Below are 13,887 nucleotides of genomic sequence, written 5' to 3' on the forward strand. Positions count from 1 at the left end.
GTCCAAGTTTCAGCATTGCGCCCGTCTTGCGTCCTAAATGGGCTCCATCTTGTCTGTCTCGTAAATATAAGAGCATGTTTAAGCCTCTTCTGAAAATAGAAAGCGGACAAGCTAATACCTATAGAAGGCTCAGCCATCTTAGAGTATGTAATTAGATATGTCAGTACCATTGTTAGCCTGTCGGTCTATCTAACAATTCTCTTTGTTGTTCCAGAATATGTGAATTTGTACATTGCTCCTTCAAACGTCTTGCTCCCCAGCTCTGGAACACTCTCCCCCTGTCACTCCGCAGCACCGCCAATCTGCTTGCCTTTAGGAAGGGACTTAAAACCTGGTTGTTTGGTCTTTAGTCTGGTGTTTCTACTCTTCCTACTGCTCCTTTTTTCTTTGTTGTGTTATGTGTTAGCTGCTGACCTGTTGGTCTGAAAGCGCCGGGACACTCCGTTGGAGTATCTGAGCGCTATACAAACCCCCCCCCATAACATAACATAACATAACATGTATTATTTACTATATCTACATTAACGTTCAGAAAATTATATTCTTAAATTAAAATGTTTTAAATATCCCAATATTTGACCTGGTCAGGCCATATTCTGTTAGGTGCCACAGACACACTGGTGCCTCAAATAAGTTCCGCTATCTTAGACCATGTCAGTATTCATGACTGTTTATTCGCCTTTGGGCTGTATCACCAATCCAGCATATTATGTATTGAAACAATATGACTAAATATATATAATAATCAAATATTAATATGAAAGATATTCTTCCAAATGCATTACCCCATTTGAAATCAATCTCCAACTTGAACACAGCATCAATTCCTAAGAGTTTGTTAATATTCATCATGATACAAAGATTAACCTAATTCAGATTTTGTGATTATTATAGGCACCGAGCTGTGCAAGATTTTCTTATTCTCTTATTAGAACTCAGATCATTATACTAGGTATGTAGTGGCAAGCAATTACAAATTTCAGGATCTCAGTGCAAAAAAGTCACATATATGTATTTCTCAGTGTGTCACAGTGTCTCAACACAAATATTCGCACATCTACTCGTACATATCGTTATACAAGGTACATATTGGCAAACAATTACACATTTACGTATCTCCACAGAGAAATCATGTCTATGCATTGTTGTGGGTGTCATACTGTCTCTACTCAAGTATTTGCACAATTACTAATACATATACTGATAATAACGTCCAAATAACTGTTCCAGGTAAGTATGGTATTTTAAGTCACTCATGCTAAGATTTATACAATGTAATGAAAAGTCTAGGGTCATCTGTGCTCATTAACTGCATATCAAAATATGATGAGCTATAATGGATATCTCCACCTACAGTTTTAACCCCTCAAACGTATGCAGCTACTTTTGTAATACTTGGTACAGGTGATCTACTGCATCAATCACCCTAAAAATAGTATCATTCCTGGTCCACATTGAGACCATATTCCACAGTCTGTAGTCTCATGATCCACATGGCTTTTCTTCTTCTCAAGGACAGTTCCCTATTACCACCTTTGGGGTCATTGGGCACATGATCAATTCCATTAAACAGAAAATTCCTATGCAATCCTTGTAATTGACATTTAGTAACATTACTGCCACTGGGTATCTTACATCACCTGTTTTTACTGCTCTCATATGCTCTCCCACTCTGTCTTTAAGAGCGCATATTGTGCTTCCTACATACAAATGGTTACACTGATGCAGCACGTTTACCAGTTTGGGTTAGTCATAAACTATTATACTCACCTGGGCCCAGAAACATTCACACAAAAGCTGGTAATTACTACTGCGATCAATTTCAATATTCCGGAGTGATGATTTTACTGTTACCAATTCTTATCAACCCTATCACTTAAGATCTTAATTTCCTCTGGTCAATAGATCAGGTTGTTAGTAGAATAGGTAGAAATGCCATTAAACTTTATTCTTCGAATGACCACAGACTAGTTTTAAAAATGTTATCTAATAAATAATTTTGTGGTTCAAATACTAATACACGTGATACACCGTTCTCTTGAGGGAAATAATCAAAAATAGAGCAAATAAGTCTAAGTTAAGATCTCATGATGACGGAACCTGGAAAGGGTGGAAACAGAGCAGTACAAAGACTTACTACACAGAATTATATTTACCTAGAAAGGTGTGAGGACCAACCTCTAGCCAAGGAGCTGGATAGTGACCCCTGAGTCGGTCAGGAGCAAAAGGATCAGGACAGGTTCAGGATAGGATAAGTGACCTCTTCTAGATGCAACGCCAGCGTCGCACCCCTCTCTGGCACTACTCTCTTCGATTCTTCTCCTTCTTCAGATGTGCCTCCTCTAATTTCTTCTGCGTTCTCCTTCTAGATGATCGGATTCTTCTTCAGCAGTGTCTCCGTCTGTTTTCTCTGTCTTGTGTCTTCTATCAGAGTGCTTGGACAGTGTCTCTGACCTCTGTGACATCCGCCATCATCTGTGTGGGTGATGGGCCTCTGTGACCTCTAACTGACTAAACTACCTTAGTTATACTATTCTATGTGTATGTACCACCCCCAATGTTTCAATATTCGTGAAAACCCCTACTTCAGATTGGACAAGGAGATGGGTAGAGGTCATCACACCATACTAATGTAATGTTTTTTGTTTAGTTCTTTGTTTATTATTCCTGCCTCTTTAATTTACTTTCCCAATTTTTATTCCCACCAGCATTTCACATTATGATCAATATATTGTAAACTAATTTTGACTTCTTTCCTTTCCCTCTTCGGGTTGAGAAGTGAGCTTCCCAAGCGCTTCTTGCCAGAGCAACCTTGGCTGAGTTTCAACTTGACTCATCATGGTTCCGGACGGGTGTTGGGTGCGCTTGCACACAAGTCAGGTGGGATAGGGATTTCAGTCACCCTCCAGGCCCAAATACAAACTAATAATAAAGTTAGAAAAAGACATGTTAAAATACAAAAATGAATGAATGCACTGTATACCACTTATTCCCACTCTAATCCCATTAAATCATTTAACCATTCGAATAAAAAATTTTAAATAAACGTGCAAGGTTTAGTTTAAGCATAGCATGTGCATTAACATGTGAGTTTCAAGCGGCCATCTTAGTAGCTATTGCGCAGCTGCAAAGATTTCCCACCAAAGCAAAGGACGTCATACTACGTAGACGCAGTAGACGCATGCGCAGAAAATTCCTGCGTTTTGGCAGCCATTTTAATTCACTCGGGTTACTTATTAGTAATACACATAGGCAAGCTTCCCCTAGGTTCTGTATAAAGAAGGTAATGCAATAATAGTATTTACAAACATGTTGATTACAGTATTACATGTTATTCGAGAGCATTGCATCCGAGCAAGACTCTTTCATATGAAACCTTGCTCCATCAACACTTACATACAATAACATATACCCCGAACTTTGTGTAGCATGTGATGTTCATGCATGTACTATATTCAACCATATTACTATCTCTGAAAGCTTTGGTTTTATCCTTGGCCCACCTGCACATGGCACAGTTGCCACATTTATACAACCAGTGTGTAAGTTGTGTGAGTCAATTATCTAGCTATCGTTGCTTGGGGTAACTTGGGCTTAGTAAGGCCCTCAATGTGCGAACAATACGAGATGTGATCCCTGGTCTCGTTGGTACAAAATCTTCCAACAACTTATCAGCCCTAAGTAGGTGACAGTGTCTTTTCAGACATCTGCGGTACCTGTTAGTCAATCTATTATAATCAGTAATGTAATGTATTTGAGATATTGTGTCCCCTTTTCCCACACGTGTATCCGGTGTATATTTTCTGCCTATACCAGCCATTCTCTTCCTTGCTGATCTTATCACATACGTACTATATCCTCTTTCTATTAATCACATCTCCATTTTCTGTACACATTTTGATATCATGATACTTGCCACAATTCCTTCTTGCCCCCATCATCTCTCCAAAAGGTATGGCATTAATCTGACAGGAGGGGTGCAAGCTGGAAGTGTGAAGGGTTGCACTACAAGACATCGGTTTGCAATATGGCTTACTATGCATCTGATCCCCCTTCACATATAACTCCATATCCGAGAATTCAATTGTGCTCTGACTGCATTTTGATGTAAATCTTATATTGGCATCATTCTGATTCAGATAAGTAACAAATTCCTTCAGTTGTGTTTTGCTGCCTGTACATATTATTAGGCAGTCGTCGATGGATCGACCCCAATATTGTCTATGCTCTGCCCACTTGGCACCCCTCCTGCCTCAGATTTTCCCCTCCTCAAACACTCCCGTAAAAGGTTGGCATATGAGGGAGAAAACCTGGAGCCCATTGTGGTGCCCTGTAGTTGCCTGTTCCATGAATCCTCAAATAATAACACATTGTTGTTAAGCATCATCTCAGTCGTGGATATCAACATCTTAGTATGTTGAAAAAGTGTCACTGGTCATGTATTAAAAATGTGATGTAGTGCTTTATGTGTACTGTATTTTAAGCTGATTTTTTATTAATGAAGAGAGAAGGCTTGCTTTCAAGCAGCACACATGGCTGTGGAAAGTGAAGAGCATGGGGTAACATGCCACGCCTGGTCATATCACCTCTACCATCCCCTCCTGAGTTGGCCAAGACAAGACAAACTCAGGGTATCACAAGCATGTGGCTTGTAGCCTCGCGCTTGTGACATCTTTATAGACTGCTGGGTACTCACACACTGTGGGGTATAATGTGACTTTTGCTGTCTGAGGGGAGGCGGGTGTCAGTTATTGCAGACAACTTTGTATTTGGTTGTCCCCTAACTGCTAAATGACCATATTGGTATGGCTGGGAGCAGGGAGAGATAGCAATTTGGAAAGGAACAAGACAAAGCTGGAATTTACGGGTGCGTGCAGAACAGGGAGAGAGATCGGTGTGGGAATTGGCGGATCAATGCCATCACCAGCATGAGCGTGCTAACAAGTCCTGCATGCAGGCCTTTAAGTGGGTCGGGTCCTGCCGGCAGTTCTAAAACGTAGGTGCTGAGACAGGCCCCTAACGGTCTCTCCATTTTTGCCCTCACCCCCGGATGAAAAAAATAAATCTTAATTCTGCAGCAGTGCCATCAATCACTGCCATTGATGTAACTTCAAAGAGACTCTGTATATTTCGTTCACAGTCTTATAATTTCAGAACTGAAGCATTTTCAATATTATATACAATAGAGACATAGTTGCTGCTTATTTATTCGTCTTATGCAAATAACAACTTTTAACAAAGCCAATAGTTCTGACTTGTTGTATGTGTATTGTCACTTGTATTATATATGCAATGACAGAAACTGCAAAATACCACAGGGTGTCACACTATGCTAAGCACAGATTTTTACCTTAAGTGTCTTTAAGCCAATCCCTTAATTACATCGGCCACTCCCCATTGAGAGACCCCCCAGCTTTTCATCCCACTTATGGTCCTGCCTGCATACATAGCAATGGAAGGATTCCACAAAAGGAGGAACGATACACCAAACAGCCAACATGAGACGAGTACTACCTGACTCCTGTTTGTGGGACCAGAAGCAAGCCACCTGTATGTATTTATTGAAGAATCTGTAAAAAATGTGCAATATTTTAATTTTGTCTGTAGCTAGACCAAAAACATATGGCACATTAGCATGGTGCATTTACTAACCTCCATTCTTGACCCATGACGCCTCACATCACTTTTAGAGAACAAGTCATAAATCCTCCCATTCCACATAACACAAACAAGCCTGTAATTTATTTTATGTCCAAAAGATTTAACGTACCCAGAAAGGAAGGGCTTGTACTAGAGGAAACGGAGGAGTTACCAACTCTGATAACTCAACCATTTTGACCATCTAGCACTCACATGAAGTCAACTTTGTAAATATGTATTTTACTCCTGTTTCAACCTAACGCAGACACCTTTCATATTTTATCCAATATAAATATGCAACCTGTTAGCATTATAACTACATAATTGTAAATTATTAGCGTGATCAGCCTATCCTGTGTATCTGTAACTGTATATATGTAACTTGTTAGCATGTTTAGTCTATCTTGTGTACCTTTTGTAATTTACCTGGCACTCACATGAGGTCAACTTTGTAAATATGCATTTTACTCCTGTTTTAACCTAACACTGACACCTTTTATATGTTTTACAATATAAATATGCAACTTGTTAGCATTGTAACTGCATATATGTAAATTGTTAGTGTAATCAGCCTACCTGTGTACCTGTAACTGTGTATATGTAACTTGTTAGCATGTTTAGTCTATCTTGTGTACATTTTGTAATTTACCTGGCACTCACATGAGGTCAACTTTGTAAATATGTATTTTACTCCTGTTTTAACCTAACGCTGACACCTTATATATGTGTGGGTCACCATATAAATATGCAACTTGTTAGCGTTGTAACGGCATATATGTCACTTTTTTGCATGATCAGCCTATCTTGTGTACCTGTAACTGCGTATATATGTACTAACTTCTTTAGCATGTTTAGTCTATCTTGTGTACCTTTTGTAAAGTGCTCTGACACCTTTGGATAAAGTTTGCGCTATATAAAACTGCATAAAATAAATAAACGAAAAGATAGTTTAAAAAAAAATGCTATTTGTTATGTTGGAAGAAATGGAAAGGAACACCGTTGTTAGGGTAAGAGGCAAGCAAATATTTGTCTAAGATGTGAGTGAAGCGTTTTACAGACGAAGTCACGGAATACAGCGACGAGCCTGTTACTTGTAAGTTATAACCATTTTGCTTTGTACGAACTGTGGGTCATATAGCGATAATTATCGCTAAATGCGCCTAGCGCATGTTTTTTATCGCTGGCTATTATCGCAGAGATAACGATCTATTGGCAACGTTTATCTCCAAAGCGATAAAATATCTGGCGATAGCTGCTCAATGCGTGAATATCGCTGGAAATCCAGCGATATTCAGGCATTATCGCTAATGGGGACTTAACCTGAATATCCACCTCTTATTGGATATACAGGTTAAGTCATGGTGAGCAGGCGTTAGATTCTAGCTATAATCGCGCTTAGCGCAAGTTTTTTTATCGCTTCGCCTGCCTTGCTAATAGGCAATAGCTGTGTTAGCGACTGCTATTAGTCGCTAACAGGTTGGGTACGCCCACTTTGCATTTCATTAGGGATAAATGTCGATGACATGCAAACCGGGCCCCAAACTTGTAGCTATCGCCTACAAGCTGTCGCTAACTGCTGTTAGCTACAGCTTGCTAATAGGGCGATAGAAATATCGCCGCTTTCGCGGGAAAAAGTCCCGCTAAAGCGGCGATATCACCCTTGCCAATATGCCCCTATAATTATAGTTAAAATGTAAAGGAACATTGCCATCTAGTGGACAATGGTTAAAGTACAACACATTGGATGCGAAGCAAAGTAAAAATAAATAATTATAGTGTTCAACACATCGAAAACAGAATAACCCTAGCACAACGAAATCCAGCGTGTTTAACTTCGCTTCGTGCCTCTCTCTGAACTGTTTGTTAAAACTATAAATTGTTGTCCCATAGGAAAGTGAAGTGTTTGTATCTCAGCTGCTGCTGGTGCTATGCACTGTAAACTCATCCCAAAAATGGCAAAGTCATGGTTAAACACTACTTCGCGTTTAAACACTTTCAATCTGATAGAGGGTAGGTTAAATTTCATAAAAAACAAACTTAATTGAATAAAAACTGAGCAGGAGTGATACACTTTGTATACATTTCCTCTTTTATTGATGCACCATTCACAGTCAACGAAGTTAATTTTGGGAAATCCAAATAGCCACATTTTTGTTCTCAGATTTCTCACAGTTGTATTACCATTTAAATAAAATCTTCTAACTTGCTATGCAGCCTAAAACAAACATGATATAGTCCATCCACAGTTTATGAATATCCTCACTGGCCTTCAGGGTGACCCATATCTATGACCCACGGTGAGAATACAGTCTGATTGTTTATGTACGCCTTGTCTCTGTTTGTGATTGGTTTATGGACACAATGATGGGTCATAGGTGAAAGCCCGTGCTGAAATTCACTGTGGAATTCTAAATCTTACAGTGTGAATTAGAAAAGAGGTGGTTTCATATAGGGGTTAGGGTAGAGGACGTGGCCTAAGGGCTAGGGCGGTCGACCTCGAATCTGGGGAACCGGGGTCCAGTCTTCGCAATGACGCTCAACATCTTGTGATTCTTGGCAAATCACTTAATCTCCTGTGCTTACAAAAAATGAATGTGTCCTTGCAACTGGTGCTCGTGTAAAGCGCTCTGATACCTTGGGTCAAGTGTTCGCTATATGAAACTGCAAACGGTATGGTGATACAGCTAATATGAACAAATAGACATCACATGCTTACACACACACCCGCACATTGATGCTGAGATGACGCAGGCTTCTGAATATTTACCCCTCCGGAGAAAGAAATCGCATTGAAGTAGGAGAAGGGGGTGGAGAAGCAGTACCTATTTAATCCTTGGCTTTTACATGGACATATTACTTCGAGTGGGTGGTGAAACACTACTCACTATAGCAATCTATTCCCTGCCCTCTTTGTAATGATCATCTGTCCCTAACAATGCAGTGCATTTGGCATGCCCATTCCATCCTTGGCCTTTTTGCTATAATAATGTACAGGTAGCACCCCAGTTCACAACCACTTCTCTGTAGGTTTGCTGCGTTGGAATTTCCTTTTACAAATCAGTGTTATCAAGTGCGTTACTGTTCTTGGTTGAGCCCAAGCCATTAAAGACTTGATTCCCTTAATGTATTGATTTGTTGAAAGAAAGCCACAGAATAAAAGCATACATAAAGTAATGTGGCCGTTGCTTTCATTAGGATCCACCTCTAACACAAAACATGTATTTGAAATGGATGATGCTGATGACTTTACTTGTATAATTATTCTTCTTCCAAACAAAGGACATGTTTTACCATGTGTGATTTCACAACAGCATAAGACAAGCATTGGCAAAGCCAATTGGTTGCGCCTATGTGAGAGTTATTGGCTTTGCCAATGTCTTTTAGCCATGTTGTAGGAAAGCATGGCTGCTGTGCAGCACGACAAAGTTTTTTTTAAAATGGCTTTGACTCAGCAAGAAGGAGCTAAAAAAAAAGTGCTATGACACAGCCAGTGCTGACAGCGTTCTATTGCTTTTTTTTATTGTGGGTTGGGGCGGGGCAACAGCAAAGAGAACAGGAGTTTGGAGATGGGAAAGAAGGGCCAACAGGGACAAAAAGAGGGGGGAATTGGTAGTCAAGAAGCCACACAGACAACAGTGGTGTGTGGGTAGGTGGGAAGAAGCAACATGGACAAGGAGGGGTGGAGGAAGGGAGATAAGAAGCAACAAGGACGACGAGGGAAGATAAAAAATGAAAAATAGTACCTCAATCACAGAACTAACAGCATAAGTAGCCTAATAAAGATGCAACAATCAGTACTTGGTCCATGCTCCACACAGATTAAGAGAAAGTGAAGCCGGCCCATGCTGCCCAATTAGAAGGCAGAAAATGATTGTGACAATTAAGCCAAGCAATGGGCAAGTTCCAAGCCACTTCTAGCACACAATTTCTCTTGCAAGCACTGTGACTGGCTAGACCTAAAAAAAAAAGTAAGCTTGCTAAAAATGGATTTATTTTCCTTTGCTGAACTCTCATTTTCATTGCACTTTTCATTGCACTCTGTTCAAAATTCCCTAAAGACATTGAGAGTCGAATGTAATTCATTTTTCAAATTGGACATTTGAAACGATTAGATAGATTAGCTGCACCAATTTGAAACTGGTGACTTATTTCAGTTCGACATTACAGCAATATGCGCAAAGGAAATCACAGCAAACAACTGCATCGAAAAGGTTTTCCACAAAGACATGATTTTAATTTTATTAACATCAACAATGAAAAAACGTGATGCAACATTAGCATGTTGCAGCTACTAACCTCCATTTCTAACGCATTATGTTTGTCTACTTCCCCTTTTAACGTAGAAATCACAACACCTACGATCCCACCTAACACAACTCCGGGGCTTATTTACAAGCATATACCGCCGCCGGTGCGTCACTTTTATTGATGCATCGGCAGCGCAATGCCACGTAAAGTCACCCTGAGTGACCTTACATGGCCGTGTAAATATGTTTGCCTTTCACGCATAACTATGCATGAAAGGGGCATTCTGTAGGTGTTTCTGTGGGTGTTCCCACGCAACATCCATGGAACCTGATACATTTCCAGATTTACAATGTTTGCAAACCTGGGAATGCGTTAGAATCCTACGCATTCCCAGAGTAAGGTGTAAGGGGGCGCAACGAGGAGAAATATCTATTTCTCCTCATTTTTCCCTCGCTTTTGTGCAGGAAACTGTCCCTTCCTGCACAAATAACAAACATCCCTTCAACACAGACACCCATGCAAAATGACGCAAGGGTGTCTACGCTGTCGCACGGCTGCTGTTTGTGCACTGGTGCAGGGGAGAAGGACAGGAATGCACCATATCTTGTAGATACACTGCATTCCTGGGCCCTCATTTATGAAGGCCTTGCGCCACTGGTGCGTCACTTTTTCCCATTTTAAAAGTGACGCACCGGCGGCGCAAGATCTTCATAAATAAGGCCCCTGCCCTTTTATTTTGACACACGGCAGCGCAGCAGGAAGTCTTGCTGCTCTGCCATGTCTCAAAATATTGTAAATGAAGCCCTAAGTCTATAATCCTTTTATGTCCAAAAGATGTGTAATATCTGTGAAGGAGGATTTTTATACTATAGACAGCAGGAATGGTATTTAACTCTGGCAAACAAGAACAAGGCCCTTGGAAGAAAGCCTGTTTTTTAGGGTTGAAAGCAAAAACCTATTTGTTATAGTGTAGAAGAGTTTTTCCTCAATTGCTAGGATATTATGTTATGTTACAGTTAGAGGGCATAGCTACCTAGAAACGGGCTTCCCAGCGCTGACTGTGACAATAAAGATGGGCACGGATTACCGAGCCTTCTCAGTTAACCCCCTTTTTATGGAGTACATGTATGCAGCGCCCCACTTTCTCTCTGGCTGGGTTGGCGTTGTGAAGCTGCTTATATGTTTTAGTTCCCCAACCCTTCCGACTGCCAGTGTTGGTTTGGGAATAAAAATCAGCCCGGGCACGCTAAAAAAAAGTGGCTAAATAAAAGTGGCCCACATTTGCATATTGTCTTTCCGCAAAACACTGCTTCGGCGAAATTTTATTAAAAAAAGGTGTGTGTGTGTGGGGGGGATAAAAAAATGCACAGATTAGTTTTCATTGGTGAAATACACCTTAACACAAGTGAGGCCACTTCTGCTCAGGCCCCCTGCCCCCGCTCAGTATGCAAACATTAATGGGCTGGCCCAATGAGCGAAAGGAAGTGACACCTCTGCCTGTTGATAAAAGGGAGGTTATGAACGCCCATCTGCCTCCAGAAAAGTCACTCAGGCACCCACTGGGCCGATGGCGGCATTCGAACAACATGCACAGGCCAAATCGCCCCCCCCCCCCGCTGCTCAGAAAAGCAGCCCACAGCTGGAATTCGGATACCCCCCCCATGGGCATTGCCCGGGTGCCCGCGTTACGAATCCGACCCTGCCGACTGCAGTACCTATAGCACCAAGCATGCAGAAATAAATGCCTACCTCTTTCCCCTGCCTCTTCATAATGAAACCATGGAACATAACACGGGACTAGCACGGCATACTATAATCCTCAAATAATTCCAATTATATTTTGCACACCTATATGTCACGCCTCTTCCTCCATCACTCTGCTGAGCTCTGCCCTACAAGACAGGATAACAGCACCTCACTACTTATGCAGGATGCCAAAACACATGCCACAACCTATACAAAACAAAACTCTACATATCAAGCGCTATATCAACGCTACAATACCATAGGGAGTCGTAGCCAGATAGAAGTCAGTACGCACCCATTTTTGCTGAGTCTAAACAGGATTATAGTTAAAGTAACATTGCCATCTAGTGGAAGACGAAGAATGTCTCGTACATACGACAATGACTAGGTGAAAAACACATCACTGTCTCAAAAAATATCAGGAAAATGGAATAAGCTAGGCACGTTGAAAAGCATGAATGCTTTAAAAAACCTAAATATTTATGGTCTCCAAAAGCACACATTGCCATAGGAGTCCCTGAAACTTAAGGGAACCGCTGTGGATGTGCCCGCAGTTAAATGGGAAAATGTTGTCACTCACAGTTTAGTTAGTCAATGTCTGATGTGGGCTGCTGACCCTTTTCCCCATGCTGTATGCAGTAGTGGGGGGACGAAAAATGTGAATGATACAATTACAGACCAATCGATCAAGACGGCTGGCTGAAAGCCCCTGTAAGCAAGCCTAATACAAATTAATTTTAGCAAAATGAAAAGGTTTTGGCTAACGCCAGACGTAAAAAGTAACCAGGTCTAATAGTCTACGGGGCTTATTTTTGGTGTAGGACAGCACAGCAAGGCAGCTTGCTGCACTGCCCTACAGCAAACTTAAAGGCCAGGAAGGCATCTTATTTAAGCAATACGGTGCATTCCTATTCTTTCCTCCTTCGCTGGTGCCTTTTCGGCATGCTAGTTTCACCCTAGACACACTTGCACCATGGTGCAAGAGTGCCTCCGTTGCATGCAGGATTGTTTTGGGCAGGAAGGGGCACCTTTTGTGCAGCCCACATAGAAAGAGGAAAAAAACGAGGAAAATAAACATATTTCTCCTTGTTATGCCTTGCCTTGGCAGGCCTACAGATTTGGCGCTTCCCCAGGTTTATATCACTGTAAATGTTAGGAAGCGTCAAAATCCATGGGTGCTGCGTAGATAAACCCACCACAATGCCCTGATAGAGCGCGCAGGTCACCCGACTAGGATCTTACCAATACTCGCCTGGGCACATACTTCAGAAGGACATCAATTTTATTTCCTCAGACAGGTGACACACGCTCTATTATCAGTTTGTGTTTATACTAATTCCTATACCAGTAACTTACCAATCCTTGTCACTAAATTACCTATACACGATGAATCAGGGAGTTTAATTAACCCCTTTGATGCTCATGACGGAACGGTTCCGTCATAAGCATCAGTTGAGCTGTGCTCATGACGGAACCGTTCCGTCTTGACCACACCCGTTTTCGTTAGGGCTCAGCACCGGCGGTAAAGCTTACCCGCACCGATGTGGTTAAAGGAAAGGCACTCAAAAAATACTGTAACATTTCTATTAATATAATAACCACAGAGTCAGGGTAGGTTCAAACTCTTTATCTAATCATCATCATCAAAAGTCATAAGCCACAGGTTAAATGCAATCAAACTTCAATAACCAGGATCAGAAACAGCGTGTAGCTATGTAAAAGATAGATTATGCCAACCATTTAGGTTTTTTTTTTTTTTTTAACTTTTTTTTTTTTAAACTTGTTTTTTATTGTTAGCCAGCTGACAGAAAAAGTAGAAGACAAAAAGAATACATAGATGGTTTCATAGATATACAGAAAGACGTTTAAAGTATATATATTCCAGACCAAATAATTTGATATAAGGAGACAATAAAGAGAGTTCCTGTTAAACGTATTCTTCTTTACAGAAAAGAAACAAGAAAAACTTAACAATTATACAGCGTTTGAGTAGGTTTTTACTCTAAAAAAGTACCCCAGTTTCTATTAAATTTTATCAGTGAGCGTGTTCCCCTAAGATTTGCTAGGGCTAGCTCCATGGCATGTATCTCTGTGACTAATGTCCACCACTTCCAAACCGTCGGTGGTTCCGGATCTATCCAAGCCCTAGCCAAGGTTAATTTGGCACAAGAGATGAGTATAGTGGCTAGGGCTGATTGTGGGGGTGAAGAAAGATTAAGATCTAATAAGACCGAGGCAGCCGTGATTGTAGAG

The sequence above is a fragment of the Lissotriton vulgaris genome, chromosome 4_1 (assembly GCF_964263255.1).
Source record: "Lissotriton vulgaris chromosome 4_1, aLisVul1.2, whole genome shotgun sequence".
In the NCBI taxonomy this organism is placed as follows: Eukaryota; Metazoa; Chordata; class Amphibia; order Caudata; family Salamandridae; genus Lissotriton; species Lissotriton vulgaris.